Here is a 21,249-nt window from a genome sequence, read left to right on the forward strand (position 1 = left end):
TCTCGGCCTACTATGCAAGGTCCGATTTGCCTAATAGGCCGAGTGATTTTTCTATTGGTTTATTTTAAATATTATTATTATATTATATTAAGAACAAAAATTATTGATTTAGTTATGATAGTTTAGGTTCGGTTAAGATAGGTTAGGTCAGGTTAGGTAGGGTTGGTTAGGTTCGGTCATATCTCTACGTTAGTTTTAACTCAAATAAAAAACTATTTACTCCCACATAGTGAAATGAATAGCTCTATCATTTCAAAAGATAAAATAATAGAAAAAAATTTAAATTCAGGAAAACTTGGCTTATTAGGCAAATCGGGCCTTGCATAGTAGGCCGATTACGACGTTCTGGCTACTAGGTACAACATATATATATATATTGTGACAATAATCTCCTTCAAGAGATGGAGCCTGCTCTTCCCTCCACAATTACGTCGATACAACTATATAAAACTACTATGGAAGAAATGTCCAACAACGACAACAACACCAGCAAGGTTTGCCAGAGAGCAAAACGTATGCAGCCAAGAACACCTGCTCAGACTCAAACTGCCAAACTACCTGTCTTACTGCCGGCTCCTCTGATTGGTCGCCGGTCTGGCTGCAACTGCACTCGCCCCCCCCCCCATACTACTTGATGTCTGGGGCCGCCACGACCTCAGTCCTCAGAATATTCCGTGCTTTCACAGTTAACACTTCTCCCTGCTAGACGTAAGCTTTAGCGTACGTATACTGAGAGAGGTGATAGCTTAAAGCCAATATTCCAGCACCTTTCATATACTTGTATATTGCACTTCTTGTTATTTTGTCTTAACGTAACTTTTCATTGTGTCATTTAATTATTCTTATTATTTTGATTGATTTTATTATACGAATTTGTTTGTCCATTTTATTCATGTTTTGATTTATTTAACGTAATTAAAATTCCATTGTTAAAGTTTACTTGTGTTTTGTGTGTCTTCTCCTTACCTTACCACAGACGAAGTTCCAGATTTTCTATTTTTTTTTAATACTATGTGACGAGGCTATACCCCTAGCTTTGAACAGCCGAACACCAACGCGTTACCGTCGCATATTATATGGGGGCCTGTCCTAGGAGCTTCACTCAGGTACTGGTGCCAAGTGGTAATTAATGGTAAGCGTATTTAACTTTGTTAACGTAGTTTTTACTGTTTTTCATATTCAATTTCATTTTTTATAAGGTGCGGTGTATTGTGCATTACGAGAGTAACATATAGTGAAGGTGAGACAACTTTGGATTACGTGGTGACTGTAGGCCGCAGTCATACTCTTAATTGGTCATCTCTCCCTCCGTGTTATTACTCGTGTTTACCATCTTTGTTCCTTGGATATTTCTCATTTTGACAGATCATCATATTGGTACCCTGGTACTGTGGTCTGCCCCGGGTCAAGAGTACCCAATCTTCTGCAATCTGACTGTAGGAGGACAAAGAGGGCCATAGTTCCTCTAGCTCGAACTGTAGTTGCTGAATTGGGACCTCAGCAGCAGTTCTCGTCACCAGTTGACACCTCGCACCCCTACACGTCAGTCAGAGATGATGATACATACAACGGTAGGGAATTAGCTTACTTTTTCAGAGCACAAAAGTTCGCTAATTCTGTAAGTATCATATTAAATTCAGTAGGAAAAACTTGCTTTATGTCCTATAGAGACTTGGCAAGGTATGCCTACATCCTTGGACTACCAATTTTACTTTTGAGGCAATTTACTGTTTCATTTGTTTTCGAAACTCTGTTTCATTTGTTAGTAGGATTTTCTTGCCCTTATCCTCTTACATGAGTACCGGGTACAAGATTTCCTGCGCCCTTGATTTAATTTAATCATTTAACATCTTTTACTTAACTTTAATTGTTAAAGATCTCACAGGATAGGTATCAGTTGCCACGTTGTCCTGTTTCTGACATTCACTATTGAATATTCGTGTACCTTTATTTGCTAATTTCACCATGTTTCGTCTCCAAGCTTTCCGTGCAAATCCAGCAGGTGAAATAGGGACTTTAAGTCGTGCCAAGAAGACTGAATTACAAACTCTTGCACATGAGTATCAACTAGAAGTTCCCTACCAAGCCAACAAAAACGACCTACACAACCTGTTGCTGGATTACTATTTAGAGCAAGGTAAGATAGACTCTGAAACTCATGAAACTTACTATATTGCAGATAAAACTGATTTGGCGACGATGAAACTCAAACTAGAGCTGGCCAAGATTGAAGAACGAACAGCTGCCATACGGAGGGAAGAACAAGAACGAGAAATCACCCTCAGAGAACGCGAAGCTGCTTTGAGGAGAGACGAACAAGAACGCGAAGCTGCTTTGAGGAGAGACGAACAAGAACGCGAAGCTGCTTTGAGGAGAGACGAACAAGAACGTGAAGCTGCCTTGAGGAGAGAAGAACACGAACGTGGAATCGCCCTCCAGGAACGTGAGGTTGCACTACTCCGTGAACGTGAGAGAGTACAGCTCGAAACCAAACAACGCGAGTTAGAGATGCAACGCGAACATGACAAGCAACAAGCGACTCTGGCTCTAGAGTGTCGTCAACGCGAAATCGCCTTGGAAACTTCACACTTCACTCAACGCCAGCAAGCTACTGCCAATCTTCCCGTCAGTTTTAATATATCACATGCAAGTAAGTTAATGCCATCCTTTGAAGAAGCAGAAGTTGATGTGTTCTTTACCACCTTTGAAACCCTTGCTAATCAACTCAGTTGGCCTATCGACCAATGGGCCACACTTCTCAGAGTCCATCTTACAGGTAGAGCTGCAGTCACACTCAGTACTTTGGCGTCTGAGAATGACTACCACACTCTGAAACAAGCAGTGTTGGACGCCTACCTCCTCTCTACTGAAAGTTATAGAAGGAAATTCCGTGACCACCTGAAGGCAAGTACCACTACCTTCCTCCAGTTTGCTAACACGAAACGGAGGTATTTCATGAAATGGCTGGAAGCAGCACATGTCTCTACTTTTACAGAACTCGTCAACCTGATGCTTGTTGAAGAATTCTTGAGACGTGTGCCGCCTCCTGTCCGCCTCTACTTAGCAGATAAAGAAGAAACCGACTACCTGAAGTGTGCTAAGTCGGCTGACACTTACAGCCTCATCCACCGGCTGACACCCGAACCATCCTCCAGTAAGAAGTCGTGGTACAGTTACGAGAAAGTGAGCCCCGATCAAGCTGGTTCACAACTGTACTGCAAGTATTGTAGACTCTATGGACATACCATAGACAAGTGTGGTAAGTCTCAATACAAGGGAACCACTGACCAACAAAAACCCAAACCAACTCCTCCTAAGTCCGGTAAGCCTGTGATGAATGTTGGTGTTAATGTTAATGATCTTTCTCTTTTCAGTAACCACCTGTATACTGGAACTGTCTCTGCCAACGGTTCAAATCCGGAGGGAAGTTGCAAATTGAAGATCTTGAGGGACACAGCGGCTCTACAATCGATCATCTTGAAGTCGGCTGTGCCCAACATCGTCTACACCGGAGAAACTGTCTTCATCACTGACCTCACTGCTACCACTCCATACCCTCTCGCCAGAGTCCACCTGGATTGTCCCTACGTGAACGGAGAAGTCCAAGTCGCCGTCTGGGAAAAGCCTTTTCCCATGCCTGGAGTGCAACTTCTCCTAGGCAACGACTTGGCAGAAGACCTGCAACCGACCAACCTGATCGTCATGGACAAACCCCAGGTGTGTAACTCTGTGCCAAGTAACCCTATTCTAGAGTATGTTCCAGCAGAGGTTCAAGAGAGTGATGAAGTTTCTCCTCCGGTTCTCGTGACCACCCGTGCACAAGCCGCACGTCCACAGCCAGCTGACTCTACTGCTACCGCTGTCCCTCAAGACCCTCAGAAACTCCCCCCGCATCTGACCAAGTTGGAGTTCCGTAAGTTGCAGAGGGAAGATCTTACTTTAACACCATTGTTTTTCCAGGCTGAGACTCAACCCGACAGTATTCCTGGGTTCTTCCTAGAGAACGACTTGCTCTACCGCAGATATAGACCCAGTAAACTGAAGGAGGACGATTGGGCCAACATCGAACAACTTGTGATTCCCACCAGCCTGCGGCCCACTATTCTTCACCTGGCCCACGGAGCGCTCTCCCACTACGGCTTCAACAAGACTTACCATGGAATTCGTCAAGACTACTACTGGCCAGGTATGGTAAATAACGTCAAACAGTACGTAAAACAGTGTCATACATGTCAGATGGCAGGCAAACCGAACATCTCCATTCCCAGAGCGCCACTGATTCCCATACAGGTGCCTGCGGAACCTTTCCACAGACTCCTAATAGACTGTGTTGGTCCTTTACCTCGGACCAGTTCAGGTAACGCCTACATCCTAACCATCCTGTGTCCTACCACCAGATTTCCCATAGCAGTTCCAGTGAAGAACATCACGGCTGCTACGGTTATAAAACATCTATTGAAGATCTTCACTCAATACGGATTTCCCAGGGAGATTCAGAGCGACTGTGGTACCAACTTCACCAGTGATCTCTTCAAAAGGACACTGGAGGAGTTCAACATCAAACAGGTATTGTCCAGCCCCTATCATCCTGCTTCACAGGGTTCTCTTGAACGTAGTCATCAGACTATCAAATCACTCTTGAAAAAGTTTTGTAGTGAAACCTCGAAGGATTGGGATAAGCAGATTGACCTTATAATGTGTATTTACAGAAGTCTCCCCAATGAGTCCCTAGGAGTATCTCCTTATGAGATGCTCTACGGCCGTAAGTGCCGTACTCCCCTTAAGGCTTTCAAAGACTCTCTCAGAGATGCCACCTTCAGTGAGCATCAGAATGTGCCCCAGTTTCTTCAAAACCTTCAACACATTCTAGAGAGAGTCCACCGTTTTGCCCATGATAATCTATTGAAAGCCCAGGAGAGAATGAAGACTCATTACGACCAGACCAGCAAAGTAAGAAAATTCAAGCCGGGAGACTTCGTCCTTGCTTACTTCCCTATCCCAGGTTCACCTTTACAAAACAGGTTTTCAGGACCCTACTGCGTCAAAGAGTGCAGGAATAATAACAACTACGTAATAGAGACTCCAGATAGGCGGCGGAAGACCCAGCTGTGCCACGCCAACCTCCTGAAGCAATATAATGGTACTCCTCCCACTGTCCTGACTAACTGTTCTACCTTCACAGAACCCTACATCCACAGTGAGACCTTCCCAGCTTCTTCTCCCGAAAGCACTGACAAGGAGTCAGCGCTTTCTATTCCTGAAATCCTTAATGATCTTCCCAAATACTTTCAGGATAATAATCGTGCTCCTTTGCCCTATTCTAATTCCACTCTCACCTCGTCAGATAAGCCCTTCATCATCCATGTCGACGCCAGTGGTACCGACGTTGGTGGTGTCGTGATGCAGCAACGAGGCGAGAAGAATACACCTGTCAGCGAATACTGCTACAAGGAACTACGGAACAATTGGCAAGGAGCTACTCTTCATCATCCTGAAGCTCCAGCACTTCACTCCACACCTGAAAAGTGCTCGGTCCACCATCAACACGGACCACACCACCCTACACCTCCTGCAGCACGCCCACTTCTCATCTCAACTTCTTCTACTATGGGCTTGCTAACTGCAGAAAATCCACCTGGAGACACGCTATACCAAGATTCCGACAACATCTTAGCCCATGATCTCTCCAGAATTTATGAAGTAGAAGCGACTACATCTATTACTCCACCAGATAACGACGTACTTCTTCCAGAACCGCAGGCTTCGGGGGAGAGTTGTGACAATAATCTCCTTCAAGAGATGGAGCCTGCTCTTCCCTCCACAATTACGTCGATACAACTATATAAAACTACTATGGAAGAAATGTCCAACAACGACAACAACACCAGCAAGGTTTGCCAGAGAGCAAAACGTATGCAGCCAAGAACACCTGCTCAGACTCAAACCGCCAAACTACCTGTCTTACTGCCGGCTCCTCTGATTGGTCGCCGGTCTGGCTGCAACTGCACTCGCCCCCCCCCCATACTACTTGATGTCTGGGGCCGCCACGACCTCAGTCCTCAGAATATTCCGTGCTTTCACAGTTAACACTTCTCCCTGCTAGACGTAAGCTTTAGCGTATGTATACTGAGAGAGGTGATAGCTTAAAGCCAATATTCCAGCACCTTTCATATACTTGTATATTGCACTTCTTGTTATTTTGTCTTAACGTAACTTTTCATTGTGTCATTTAATTATTCTTATTATTTTGATTGATTTTATTATACGAATTTGTTTGTCCATTTTATTCATGTTTTGATTTATTTAACGTAATTAAAATTCCATTGTTAAAGTTTACTTGTGTTTTGTGTGTCTTCTCCTTACCTTACCACAGACGAAGTTCCAGATTTTCTATTTTTTTTTAATACTATGTGACGAGGCCATACCCCTAGCTTTGAACAGCCGAACACCAACGCGTTACCGTCGCAATATATATATATATATATATATATATATATATATATATATATATATATATATATATATATATATATATATATAGATATATATATATATATATATATATATATATATATATATATATATATATATATATATATATATATCTATATATATATATATATATATATATATATATATATATATATATATATATATATATATATATATATATATATATATATATATATATTGGTGTATACTGGCAGCAGGTTTTCTATTAAACATGTCTCATTGAATATAACCGCATATTCAGTATTTACTATCTTCTGATTTAGGGCTTCTTTCCCTCTAAGTATTTTCTTAGCATCAGGGCTTAGCTGAAAGAGGAGTTCTCCAAAACTCATTTTCGTAATTTTAAGGTGAAGAAAAGAAGTGAATTACTATAGAATGTATTACACTTATTTATACAATTTGCACAACGTATCGAACTTCCATGGTTCATTCTAAAGTTAAAAGAATTTTTAGGACTGGTTGATTTATACCAGCACTGGGTCAGGTGATAAGACAATTAAGGTTAAAACATGGGGGATACATAACGGATAAATGGGGGGTGAAACATAAGAACATAAGAATAGAGGTAACTGCGGAAGGCCTATTGGCCCATACGAGGCAGCTCCTATCTACATACAAAGATTAATCAGGTGTAATTGGCCTGTTATGTTGAACCGTGTCTTCTGTGTTGGCATCGTTATGTTCTGGTCTTGTCCTTACTCTCATGGTGGGTAGAGTAAATAGTTCCGTGATTTGGGTGTTCTTGGTAGGTTGTTCTATTCTTATGTGAATTGATTCAAGAATTTGTAATCTTCTTGCATCTTGGGTTTTGTCTATTATACAGGTATTCTTGTTCAACATTTCTCTTGTTAGGGTGATGTCATGGGCTTGTCTCATGTGATTCCTGGGGGCACCGGATTGAAGATGGCATGTCAAACGCCTCGTCAGCTTGGTCGACGTCATACATATGTACTTAGATTGAAGGTTACATCCTTCGTGGGGGCAAGTGTACATGTATACAACTCTTGACTGCTGTAGAGGGTTCTCCGTCGGTTTCGGGCTGTTTTTGATAAGGAGTTCGGAAGTCTTCTTGGTTTTGTAGAATATTATTAGGTTTATGTTTTGGTTAGGAGCAATGCTTTCTACTCCTTTATGGATTATTTCTTTCATTATTCTTTCCTCTCTTATATGTTCACTGTGCATGGTTGATTTGTAATATAATTTTATTGGAGGTATTGTGGTTTCTGTTCTAGGTTCAGGATTATACCATTGGTCCAAGTGTCTTCTTATAGCAGCGTTTATTTCCGCGTTGCTATATCCGTTGTGCACCAATACCTGAATTATTCTTTCAAACTCTCTACTCACGTTGCTCCATTCAGAGCAGTGGGTAAGCGCTCGACGAATATAAGAATTGAGAACACTGGCTTTGTATCTTTGGGAGCACTCACTTCTACCGTTCAGGCATAATCCTATGTTGGTGGGCTTGGTATATACGTTCGTGCTTAAAGAGGTTCCTGTTTTTGTTATTAGTACATCCAAGAATGGCAGACTGTTATTTTCACTATTTTCATGTGTAAATCGGAGTACTGACTCTCTCTCTAGATGGCTTTTTAGATCAATTAGTTCATCTGAGTCTTTTACTATTACGAATATGTCATCTACATAACGGCAGTATACAGTTGGTTTTTGTCTGCTACTGAAGACTCTGTCTTCGATGGTTCCTATATAAAAATTAGCAAATAAGACTCCTAAGGGGGAGCCCATTGCTACTCCGTCTATTTGTAAATACATGTCTCCTTGTGGACTGATGAAAGGGGCTTCCTTTGTACATGCTTCGAGAAGACTCTTCAAGTGTAGCTCAGGTATGTCTAATTTGGGGGTGCTCTCGTCTCTGTATACTCTGTCCAGTATCATTCCTATGGTTGTGTCGACTGGGACGTTGGTAAATAGGGATTCGACGTCCAGGGAAGCAATGATTCCATCGGGCTGAGTAGAGTTGATTAATTCTAAGAAATCTGCTGATGATTGTAGACTATACTTACTTGGAGTGTATGGAGTTAGGAGTTCATTGAGTCTTTTTGCCAGGTGATAGGTTGGAGTTGGTATTTGGCTGATTATAGGGCGTAGTGGGTTACCTGGTTTGTGTGTCTTAACATTGCCATAGGCATATCCTAAGCCATAGTCGCCTTGAAGTTTATTGAAATGCACACTACCTTTCTTTGGGTTGATTGGTGTAATTGTTTTGTTTACTTTCCATTTAAGGCCTTCCACAGGGGTCCTCGTGATTCGTTGAAATTTGGTGTCATCACTAAGGATGTCGCCGACAAGACAGCAGCCTATGTATTGATTCCTACCAAGAATACATGAACATAATTAGCGACATCCTTAGTGATGACACCAAATTTCAACGAATCACGAGGAACCCTGTGGAAGACCTTAAACGGAAAGTAAACAAAACAATTACAGCAATCAACGCAAAGAAATGTAGTGTGCATTTCATTGCTTATGTATCCCCCCATGTTTTCACCTTTATTGTCTTATCACCTGACCCAGTGCTGGTATAAATCAACCAGTCCTGAAAATTCTTTTTACTTGAGAATGAACCATGGAGGTTCAAAACGTTGTGCAAATTGTATAAATAAGTGTAATACATTCTGTAGTAATTCATTCCTTTTCTTCTCCTTGAAATTACGAAAATGAGTTTTGGACAACTCCTCTTTCAGCTAAGCCCTGATGCTAAGAAAATAGTTAGATAGATAGAAGCCCTAAATCAGAAGATAGTAAATACAGAATATGCGGTCATATTCAATGAAATATATATATATATATATATATATATATATATATATATATATATATATATATATATATATATATATATATATATATATATATATATATATACATATATATATAATATTTTTCTAAGCAATTCATAAATACAAAAATAATAAGTTTATCATCCTACATATTTAGTGGACACAGCAAGTTATGTTGCTTAATACTTGACGACACAGTGAGGGGCGTGGTCATACTTACACACATGACAAAAGATACGCGATAACGACCGGATAACAAAACTGACCTGCAAAAAAGCAAAAAACAAAAATTAAGCAACAGCAGCTGAGTGTTTATATATATATATATATATATATATATATATATATATATATATATATATATATATATATATATATATATATATATATATATATATATATATATATATATATATAATGTGACAATAATCTCTTTCAAGAGAGATTGAGCCTGCTCTTCCCTATCTAAAGTTACGTCCAGTTAACAAGTATAAGATGCTACATTCAAGATACGTCACCGGTAGCACAAAACGTTTTGACCAGGAGGCAAAACGTACCCAAGAACCCCCCAACTGCACACACCCTCCACGCCGGCTCGTCGTCAACCAGCAAACTACCCATCCCAGCCTGCCTGCTCCTGATTGGTGACTCGCCGACCGCGCACCTGCACCCTGCACCTCAGTGCCATCTACCTGAGTCGACGTATGAGCCTGGACCAGCTATCAACTTCAGAATATTATTTGTGCTCTTAGAGTTGACATCTCTCTCTGGCATACTAAGCTCTCTGGTTTTTGTATACTAAGGGAGGGTTCAGCAAAAGCTAATATTCTCAGCACCATTTCACCATTTATTATTGTGTCTCACATTGTTTTTGCATTTATCTTTGTTATTTAATTGCACTATAACTTTACCCGAGATTTGTCTTTATTTTCATTTATGTTTAAAGTAAATATATTAAAGTTTCATTGTTCATACTTTGTGTTTTACGTGTTCCTCCCTCTCACTTATCACAGACAACAGGCAAGCAGTATCTTTTTTTTGTAAGTGTGACCAGGCATTGGCACCTGCCATTGAAGGACTGCCGAACATCTATACTCCAACACTTTCCCGTCACAATATATATATATATATATATATATATATATATATATATATATATATATATATATATATATATATATATATATATATATATATATACATATATACATATATATAGTTTTCTTTTTCAGCGCCTTAGTGTGGCAATCCAGAGAGGAAATGCTCACTGCATCCATGGTTCCTGCCCGCCATCTGAGGAGCTGGAAGAGCTGTACAACTTGTGACAAGCAGCCTTGCACCCTGCATGAAATCAATATTGTAACTTTTTTTGTGTAATGACATTTTCAAATAAAGTTAGATAAATATACACACATACCAAAAGAATAGGGGTGGTAGGAGAAGAAAATATCAAAGTGTTCAGTGAGGATCCACAAGGTCTTCTCTGAGTACTCTTTATTTTCTTCTCCGAGGCTATGGGTCCCTACACTTGCACCAGAGGTGGTACCCCTTCTAGGTTTAAAATATATATATATATATATATATATATATATATATATATATATATATATATATATATATATATATATATATATATATATATATAATACACTGAAATCACTTATAAACAATTAAAAACAGTCACATCGGCTGCAGAAAATACTTTTGCATTAAATATAAATATATTTGATACATATGAATGCAAACTTTTGAATTATAGTGTGACATTTATTTTACCTGTATTTATAAGACTTAACAAAAAAGAAAGTTAGAGCAGATGTGAAGCATTCATAATTGTTTATGTATGTGTACTGTATCACATTGTGTTTGTGTAAGGTGACCCACACTGTGTTTGTGTAAGGTGACCCACACTGTGTTTGTGTAAGGTGACTCACACTGTGTTTGTGTAAGGTGACCCACACTGTGTTTGTGTAAGATGACTCACACTGTGTTTGTGTAAGGTGACTCACACTGTGTTTGTGTAAGGTGACTCACACTGTGTGTTTGTGTAAGATGACTTACAATGTGTTTGTGTAAGGTGTCTCACACTGTGTTTGTGTAAGGTGACTCACACTGTGTTTGTGTAAGGTGACCCACACTGTGTTTGTGTAAGGTGTCTCACACTGCGTGTTTGTGTAAGATGACTCACACTGTGTTTGTGTAAGGTGACTCACACTGTGTTTGTGTAAGGTGTCTCACACTGTGTGTTTGTGTAAGATGACTTACAATGTGTTTGTGTAAGGTGACTTCCACTGTGTTTGTGTAAGGTGTCTCACACTGTGTGTTTGTGTAAGATGACTTACAATGTGTTTGTGTAAGGTGACTTCCACTGTGTTTGTGTAAGGTGTCTCACACTGTGTGTTTGTGTAAGATGACTCACACTGTGTTTGTGTAAGGTGTCTCACACTGTGTTTGTGTAAGGTTAATCACACTGTGTGTTTGTGTAAGGTGACCCACACTGTGTGTTTGTGTAAGGTGACTCCCACTGTGTGTTTGTGTAAGGTGACTCACACTGTGTTTGTGTAAGATGACTCACACTGTGTTTGTGTAAGATGACTCACACTGTGTTTGTGTAAGGTGACTCACACTGTGTGTTTGTGTAAGGTGACTCACACTAAGTGTTTGTGTAAGGTGACTCTCACTGTGTGTTTGTGTAAGGTGACTCACACTAAGTGTTTGTGTAAGGTGACTCACACTGTGGGTTTGTGTAAGGTGACTCACACTGTGTTTGTGTAAGGTGACTCACACTGTGTGTTTGTGTAAGGTGTCTCACACTGTGTTTGTGTAAGGTGACTCACACTGTGTGTTTGTGTAAGATGACTCACACTGTGTTTGTGTAAGGTGTCTCACACTGTGTTTGTGTAAGGTGTCTCACACTGTGTTTGTGTAAGGTGACTCACACTGTGTGTTTGTGTAAGATGACTCACACTGTGTTTGTGTAAGGTGTCTCACACTGTGTTTGTGTAAGGTTAATCACACTGTGTGTTTGTGTAAGGTGACCCACACTGTGTGTTTGTGTAAGGTGACTCACACTGTGTGTTTGTGTAAGGTGACTCACACTGTGTTTGTGTAAGATGACTCACACTGTGTTTGTGTAAGATGACTCACACTGTGTTTGTGTAAGGTGACTCACACTGTGTGTTTGTGTAAGGTGACCCACACTAAGTGTTTGTGTAAGGTGACTCTCACTGTGTGTTTGTGTAAGGTGACTCACACTAAGTGTTTGTGTAAGGTGACTCACACTGTGGGTTTGTGTAAGGTGACTCACACTAAGTGTTTGTGTAAGGTGACTCACACTGTGTGTTTGTGTAAGGTGACTCACACTGTGTGTTTGTGTAAGGTGACTCACACTGTGTTTGTGTAAGGTGACTCACACTGTGTGTTTGTGTAATGTGACTCACACTGTGTTTGTGTAAGGTGACTCACACTGTGTGTTTGTGTAAGGTGACCCACACTGTGTTTGTGTAAGGTGTCTCACACTGTGTTTGTGTAAGGTGACTCACACTGTGTTTGTGTAAGGTGACCCACACTGTGTTTGTGTAAGGTGTCTCACACTGCGTGTTTGTGTAAGATGACTCACACTGTGTTTGTGTAAGGTGACTCACACTGTGTTTGTGTAAGGTGACTCACACTGTGTGTTTGTGTAAGATGACTTACAATGTGTTTGTGTAAGGTGACTTACACTGTGTTTGTGTAAGGTGTCTCACACTGTGTTTGTGTAAGGTGACTCACACTGTGTGTTTGTGTAAGATGACTCACACTGTGTTTGTGTAAGGTGTCTCACACTGTGTTTGTGTAAGGTTAATCACACTGTGTGTTTGTGTAAGGTGACCCACACTGTGTGTTTGTGTAAGGTGACTCCCACTGTGTGTTTGTGTAAGGTGACTCACACTGTGTTTGTGTAAGATGACTCACACTGTGTTTGTGTAAGATGACTCACACTGTGTTTGTGTAAGGTGACTCACACTGTGTGTTTGTGTAAGGTGACTCACACTAAGTGTTTGTGTAAGGTGACTCTCACTGTGTATTTGTGTAAGGTGACTCACACTAAGTGTTTGTGTAAGGTGACTCACACTGTGGGTTTGTGTAAGGTGACTCACACTGTGTGTTTGTGTAAGGTGACTCACACTGTGTTTGTGTAAGGTGACTCACACTGTGTGTTTGTGTAATGTGACTCACACTGTGTTTGTGTAAGGTGACTCACACTGTGTGTTTGTGTAAGGTGACCCACACTGTGTTTGTGTAAGGTGTCTCACACTGTGTTTGTGTAAGGTGTCTCACACTGTGTTTGTGTAAGGTGACTCACACTGTGTGTTTGTGTAAGATGACTCACACTGTGTTTGTGTAAGGTGTCTCACACTGTGTTTGTGTAAGGTTAATCACACTGTGTGTTTGTGTAAGGTGACCCACACTGTGTGTTTGTGTAAGGTGACTCACACTGTGTGTTTGTGTAAGGTGACTCACACTGTGTTTGTGTAAGATGACTCACACTGTGTTTGTGTAAGATGACTCACACTGTGTTTGTGTAAGGTGACTCACACTGTGTGTTTGTGTAAGGTGACTCACACTAAGTGTTTGTGTAAGGTGACTCTCACTGTGTGTTTGTGTAAGGTGACTCACACTAAGTGTTTGTGTAAGGTGACTCACACTGTGGGTTTGTGTAAGGTGACTCACACTAAGTGTTTGTGTAAGGTGACTCACACTGTGTGTTTGTGTAAGGTGACTCACACTGTGTGTTTGTGTAAGGTGACTCACACTGTGTTTGTGTAAGGTGACTCACACTGTGTGTTTGTGTAATGTGACTCACACTGTGTTTGTGTAAGGTGACTCACACTGTGTGTTTGTGTAAGGTGACCCACACTGTGTTTGTGTAAGGTGTCTCACACTGTGTTTGTGTAAGGTGACTCACACTGTGTTTGTGTAAGATGACTCACACTGTGTTTGTGTAAGGTGACTCACACTGTGTGTTTGTGTAAGATGACTCACACTGTGTTTGTGTAAAGTGTCTCACACTGTGTTTGTGTAAGGTGACTCACACTGTGTGTTTGTGTAAGATGACTCACACTGTGTTTGTGTAAGGTGTTTCACACTGTGTTTGTGTAAGGTGACCCACACTGTGTGTTTGTGTAAGGTGACTCACACTGTGTGTTTGTGTAAGGTGTTTCACACTGTGTGTTTGTGTAAGGTGACTCACACTGTGTGTTTGTGTAAGGTGACTCACACTGTGTGTAAGATGACCCACACTGTGTGTTTGTGTAAGGTGACTTACACTGTGTGTTTGTGTAAGATGACTCACACTGTGTGTTTGTGTAAGGTGACTCACAATGTGTTTGTGTAAGGTGACTTACACTGTGTTTGTGTAAGGTGACTCACACTGTGTGTTTGTGTAAGGTGACTTACACTGTGTTTGTGTAAGGTGACTCACACTGTGTGTTTGTGTAAGGTGACTTACACTGTGTTTGTGTAAGGTGACTCACACTGTGTGTTTGTGTAAGGTGACTCACACTAAGTGTTTGTGTAAGGTGACTGTTACGAACCCGGATCCGACGTCCGAGCTCGGAGCAGTAACGACCGCGCCATCTGTGGGTCAGCTCCCGAAACCCCCTCCAAACGAACGACGACACCTGGTAAGGACGACGTATATTGGCCACAAGGGCCAGTTTCCAGTCCTGTGCAGCACTCTACACCGCCGCCACTGACCTCTGGTGAGGTGGTGCTCAGACAGCAGCGCCATCTATGGAGTGGATATGTCGGGCGTTTGTGTCTGAGCCTGTAAGTGAGGTGTTTTAGTGTCCCTGTTATTGATGACGTGTCTGCTTACAGAGTCGACCTGGGACTGCTGTGATGGGAGATGAGTCAGTCTACCCGAGGCAGCCAGTCTCCATACCAGTACCTTGCTGCAGCCGTTGTGAAGTCGTCCCCCCCGGAAGAACACTGTGGTGTGTTAGCCTGCCAGTGTAGTGGCAGTAAAAGGATTACCCGGGACCGACTGTTGGAGACGATAATCCACTGGGGTATTGAGGACAGGAGGGTGATTTGTGATATCACACGAGACTCCTGTCCAGGGTGTTTACCCTAATATCGTTCGTGGAGTGGCCTGACCAGCGTTGCGGGTCCGGAACCTGCCAGCAGACCGGCTGGATTTGTGGTTGACGGCCTCCACGGAGGTGCCCCCAGTGGACCTGTGTTTTGGCTGACCTGTGGCCAGGGTAGGCTCAGCATTCTCAGAGGACACGTTGTGAGGCCACGAAGAAAGCACCGAGGACTCAGCACCTAGCTTCTGGATCCAGAGTCTTCAGCAGAAGACTATATTGTGAATAATCCCCTTGTATAGTGTTAATACCCCTCCCCCTGTGTATTCTTTTTATATATTTAATTGGTGATGGTGATAAGTATAATATTAAGTTCTTAACTTTCTTTCCCTACTCCCTTTAAGTTACTTGCGTCACGGATCACATCCCTTGATAGCCACTACTGGCTTGGGAACGGATATATATCTTCCTCTAACAACATCAGAGTTTAGAACCCCGTTGCGTCTCGAGAGGGCCGTAACAGTGACTTACACTGTGTTTGTGTAAGGTGACTCACACTGTGTGTTTGTGTAAGGTGACTTACACTGTGTTTGTGTAAGGTGACTCACACTGTGTGTTTCTGTAAGGTGACCCACACTGTGTGTTTGTGTAAGGTGACTCACACTAAGTGTTTGTGTAAGGTGACTCACACTGTGTGTTTGTGTAAGGTGACTCACACTAAGTGTTTGTGTAAGGTGACTTACACTGTGTTTGTGTAAGGTGACTCACACTGTGGGTTTGTGTAAGGTGACTCACACTGTGTGTTTGTGTAAGGTGACTCCCACTGTGTGTTTGTGTAAGGTGACTCACACTGTGGGTTTGTGTAAGGTGACTCACACTGTGTGTTTGTGTAAGGTGACTCCCACTGTGTGTTTGTGTAAGGTGACTCACACTAAGTGTTTGTGTAAGGTGACTCACACTGTGTGTTTGTGTAAGGTGACTCACACTAAGTGTTTGTGTAAGGTGACCCACACTGTGTGTTTGTGTAAGGTGACTCACACTAAGTGTTTGTGTAAGGTGACTTACACTGTGTTTGTGTAAGGTGACTCACACTAAGTGTTTGTGTAAGGTGACCCACACTGTGTGTTTGTGTAAGGTGACTCACACTAAGTGTTTGTGTAAGGTGACTTACACTGTGTTTGTGTAAGGTGACTCACACTAAGTGTTTGTGTAAGGTGACTCACACTAAGTGTTTGTGTAAGGTGACTCACACTGTGTGTTTGTGTAAGGTGACTCACACTAAGTGTTTGTGTAAGGTGACTCACACTGTGTGTTTGTGTAAGGTGACTCACACTAAGTGTTTGTGTAAGGTGACTTACACTGTGTTTGTGTAAGGTGACTCACACTAAGTGTTTGTGTAAGGTGACTCACACTGTGTGTTTGTGTAAGGTGACTCACACTAAGTGTTTGTGTAAGGTGACTTACACTGTGTTTGTGTAAGGTGACTCACACTAAGTGTTTGTGTAAGGTGACCCACACTAAGTGTTTGTGTAAGGTGACCCACACTAAGTGTTTGTGTAAGGTGACTCCATAATATTACTGCTCACTAATACAACATTTATCATAAGTTAAAATAACAAATAAAAGAGTTTTATCATCAGTAAAAAAGGATTAAAATGCTTTATCGTCTGTACTAATTTATATAGGAGATCAGTTGATGAATATGTATGTTAATATGTGGATAAGGCGGCTGTATATACCACCCCTCAACATATACAGTGAGAGATATACCATACTTCTAATTGAACATACACCAATTGCTTTATCCCTAGGATATACACAGGACTAAAGTATAATTGTGAATTGCTCAATAGGTTGTTAGGATGACCAGGATAACTATTCTGGAGTCGAAATAGGTCTTATCCTCCCCCCCCCCCATACAATCAAAACATTATTCCATTCAGGGGGAAAAGTCCTTTACCACCTGCAACTGTCTCCGTCAACTTGGTGGAGACGGAGACTTGGTGGCGGGTGTTGCAGCTGCATTCTCTGTAACGTCCCTTTTCTGAGCGGACCAGCTGGCACAGGTGGAGTGATATTGATACTGACGGTGAGGACATCCGTGGCAGCTGTGATGAGGATACGAACCTGTGCGGCTGGGTGTTCCCCAGCCACACACGCGCCCCACACAACCGAGCCACGACATGTTATATGTAATTATATACATAGAACTTTATGTAATATGTAGGTAGAACTGCAGCAGCCGCGTCCATAACAACAAATAATTATATTAGAGAAGTAAAATATGGGAGTGAAGTATTAACTAATTATCCTCAGGAGGCGATTAAGATTTGATGGAAGCAATTAAGGAGATTAGATGAATTAGTAGAGAAGTGTTTGGGGAGGAGTGTGAATGATCAACTCCCAGATCATCACTATCCATCATTCCCTGACAGTTTTCCTCCCTGAATCATTACCAGTAATTGGCTGAAGGAGGCAGTTTAGGTCATGTCTCAGAGCCTGATTGGTTGTCCCAGAGAGTGAACCCAACCACTTGGGCTGGACGGTAGAGGGACGGTATCGCTTCATGCGGGTCGGCGTTCAATCCCCGACCGTCCAAGTGGTTGGGCACCATTCCTTTCCCGCCGTCCCATCCCAAATCCTTATCCTGACTCCTTCCCAGTGCTATATAGTCGTAATGCCTTGGCGCTTTACCCTTACCTTACCTCACACTGAAAGAAAGTTTTGGGTGTCAACAACCTGGTGAGGGTTGTTAAGACCACCATAACAGCCTACTGACCAGCCAACAAGTACAGTTTTGTCCCGGACATAACTCAGGACTAATGCAAACTTTGTCTTAGTACTATAAATGGTCAACTTAGAGGAACATATTGACTTAACATAATGAGTATTTCTTGTGCTAAATCCACATGAACAATTTTCATAAACGCCTCAAGGGACTTTTTAGTCACTTTAAATATAGAAGTTAATAATAACTTAATATGTAGCTAATATATATATTATTTACATTAAATGCAAAATAGAACACTTACTAATTTACGAACATAATTATAAATAGTTTGTAGTAACCCAATGGTGGTAGTGACCAGTAACCACCACCAGGGACAGTGGTGGTAGTGACCAGTAACCACCACCAGGGACAGTGGTGGTAGTGACCAGTAACCACCACCACCAGGGACAGTGGTGGTAGTGACCAGTAACCACCACCAGGGACAGTGGTGGTAGTGACCAGTAACCACCACCAGAGACAGTGGTGGTAGTGACCAGTAACCACCACTAGGGACAGTGGTGGTAGTGACCAGTAACCACCACCAGGGACAGTGGTGGTAGTGACCAGTAACCACCACCAGGGACAGTGGTGGTAGTGACCAGTAACCACAACCAGGGACAGTGGTGGTAGTGACCAGTAACCACCACCAGGGACAGTGATGGTAGTGACCAGTAACCACCACCAGGGACAGTGGTGGTAGTGACCAGTAACCACCACCAGGGACAGTGGTGGTAGTGACCAGTAACCACCACTAGGGACAGTGGTGGTAGTGACCAGTAACCACCACCAGGGACAGTGGTGGTCGTGACCAGTAACCACCACTAGGGACAGTGGTGGTAGTGACCAGTAACCACCACCACTAGGGACAGTGGTGGTAGTGACCAGTAACCACCACCAGGGACAGTGGTGGTAGTGACCAGTAACCACCACCAGGGACAGTGATGGTAGTGACCAGTAACCACCACCAGGGACAGTGGTGGTAGTGACCAGTAACCACCACCAGGGACAGTGGTGGTAGTGACCAGTAACCACCACTAGGGACAGTGGTGGTAGTGACCAGTAACCACCACCAGGGACAGTGGTGGTAGTGACCAGTAACCACCACTAGGGACAGTGGTGGTAGTGACCAGTAACCACCACCACTAGGGAAGGTGGTGGTAGTGACCAGTAACCACCACTAGGGACAGTGGTGGTAGTGACCAGTAACCACCACCAGGGACAGTGGTGGTAGTGACCAGTAACCACCACCACCAGGGACAGTGGTGGTAGTGACCAGTAACCACCACCACCAGGGACAGTGGTGGTAGTGACCAGTAACCACCACCAGGGACAGTGGTGGTAGTGACCAGTAACCACCACTAGGGACAGTGGTGGTAGTGACCAGTAACCACCACTAGGGACAGTGGTGGTAGTGACCACCACCACCAGGGACAGTGGTGGTAGTGACCAGTAACCACCACTAGGGACAGTGGTGCTAGTGACCAGTAACCACCACTAGGGACAGTGGTGGTAGTGACCAGTAACCACCACCAGGGACAGTGGTGGTAGTGACCAGTAACTACCACTAGGGACAGTGGTGGTAGTGACCAGTAACCACCACTAGGGACAGTGGTGGTAGTGACCAGTAACCACCACCAGGGACAGTGGTGGTAGTGACCAGTAACCACCACCACCAGGGACAGTGGTGGTAGTGACCAGTAACCACCACCACCACCACCAGGGACAGTGGTGGTAGTGACCAGTAACCACCACTAGGGACAGTGGTGGTAGTAACCACCACCACCACTAGGGACAGTGGTGGTAGTGACCAGTAACCACCACCAGGGACAGTGGTGGTAGTGACCAGTAACCACCACTAGGGACAGTGGTGGTAGTGACCAGTAACCACCACCAGGGACAGTGGTGGTAGTGACCAGTGACCACCACTAGGGACAGTGGTGGTAGTGACCAGTAACCACCACTAGGGACAGTGGTGGTAGTGACCAGTAACCACCACCAGGGACAGTGGTGGTAGTGACCAGTAACCATCACCAGGGACAGTGGTGGTAGTAACCACCACCACCACTAGGGACAGTGATGGTAGTGACCAGTAACCACTACCAGGGACAGTGGTGGTAGTGACCAGTAACCACCACCAGGGACAGTGGTGGTAGTGACCAGTGACCACCACTAGGGACAGTGGTGTTAGTGACCAGTAACCACCACTAGGGACAGTGGTGGTAGTGACCAGTAACCACCACCAGGGACAGTGGTGGTAATGACCAGTAACCACCACTAGGGACAGTGGTGGTAGTGACCAGTAACCACCACCAGGGACAGTGATGGTAGTGACCAGTAACCACCACTAGGGACAGAGGTGGTAGTGACCAGTAACCACCACTAGGGACAGTGGTGGTAGTGACCAGTAACCACCACTAGGGACAGTGGTGGTAGTGACCAGTAACCACCACTAGGAACAGTGGTGGTAGTGACCAGTAACCACCACCAGGGACAGTGGTGGTAGTGACCAGTAACCACCACTAGGGACAGTGGTGGTAGTGACCAGTAACCACCGCTAGGGACAGTGGTGGTTGTTACGAACCCAGATCCAGCGTCCGAGCACGGAGCAGTGACGACCGCGCCATCTGTGGGTCAGCTCCAGAAACCCCCACCAAACGGACGACGACACCTGGTGAGGACGACGTGTACTGGCTACGAGGGCCAGTTTCCAGTCCCGTTCAGCGCTCAACACAGCCACTGCTGACCTCTGGTGAGGTGGTGCTCAGACGACAGCGCCATCTATGGAGTGGATAGGTGGGCGTTTGTGTCTGAGCCTGTAAGTGAGGTGCCTTAGTGTGTCCGAGTTATTGATGACGTGTCTGCTTGTAGAGTCGACCTGGGACTGCTGTGTTGGAAGTTGAGTCAGTCTACCCAAGGCAGCCGTCTCCATACCTTGTGCTTTGCTGCAGCAGCTGTGACGTCGTCCCCCGGAAGAACACTGTGGTGACCACCACCAGCCGCCATCACCGCCACCAGCTGCCACCACCACCAGCCGCCATCACCGCCACCAGCTGCCACCCACCACCAGCCGCCACCCACCACCAGGCGCCACCCGCCA

The sequence above is a fragment of the Procambarus clarkii genome, chromosome 3, assembly GCF_040958095.1.
Source record: "Procambarus clarkii isolate CNS0578487 chromosome 3, FALCON_Pclarkii_2.0, whole genome shotgun sequence".
Lineage (NCBI taxonomy): Eukaryota > Metazoa > Arthropoda > Malacostraca > Decapoda > Cambaridae > Procambarus > Procambarus clarkii.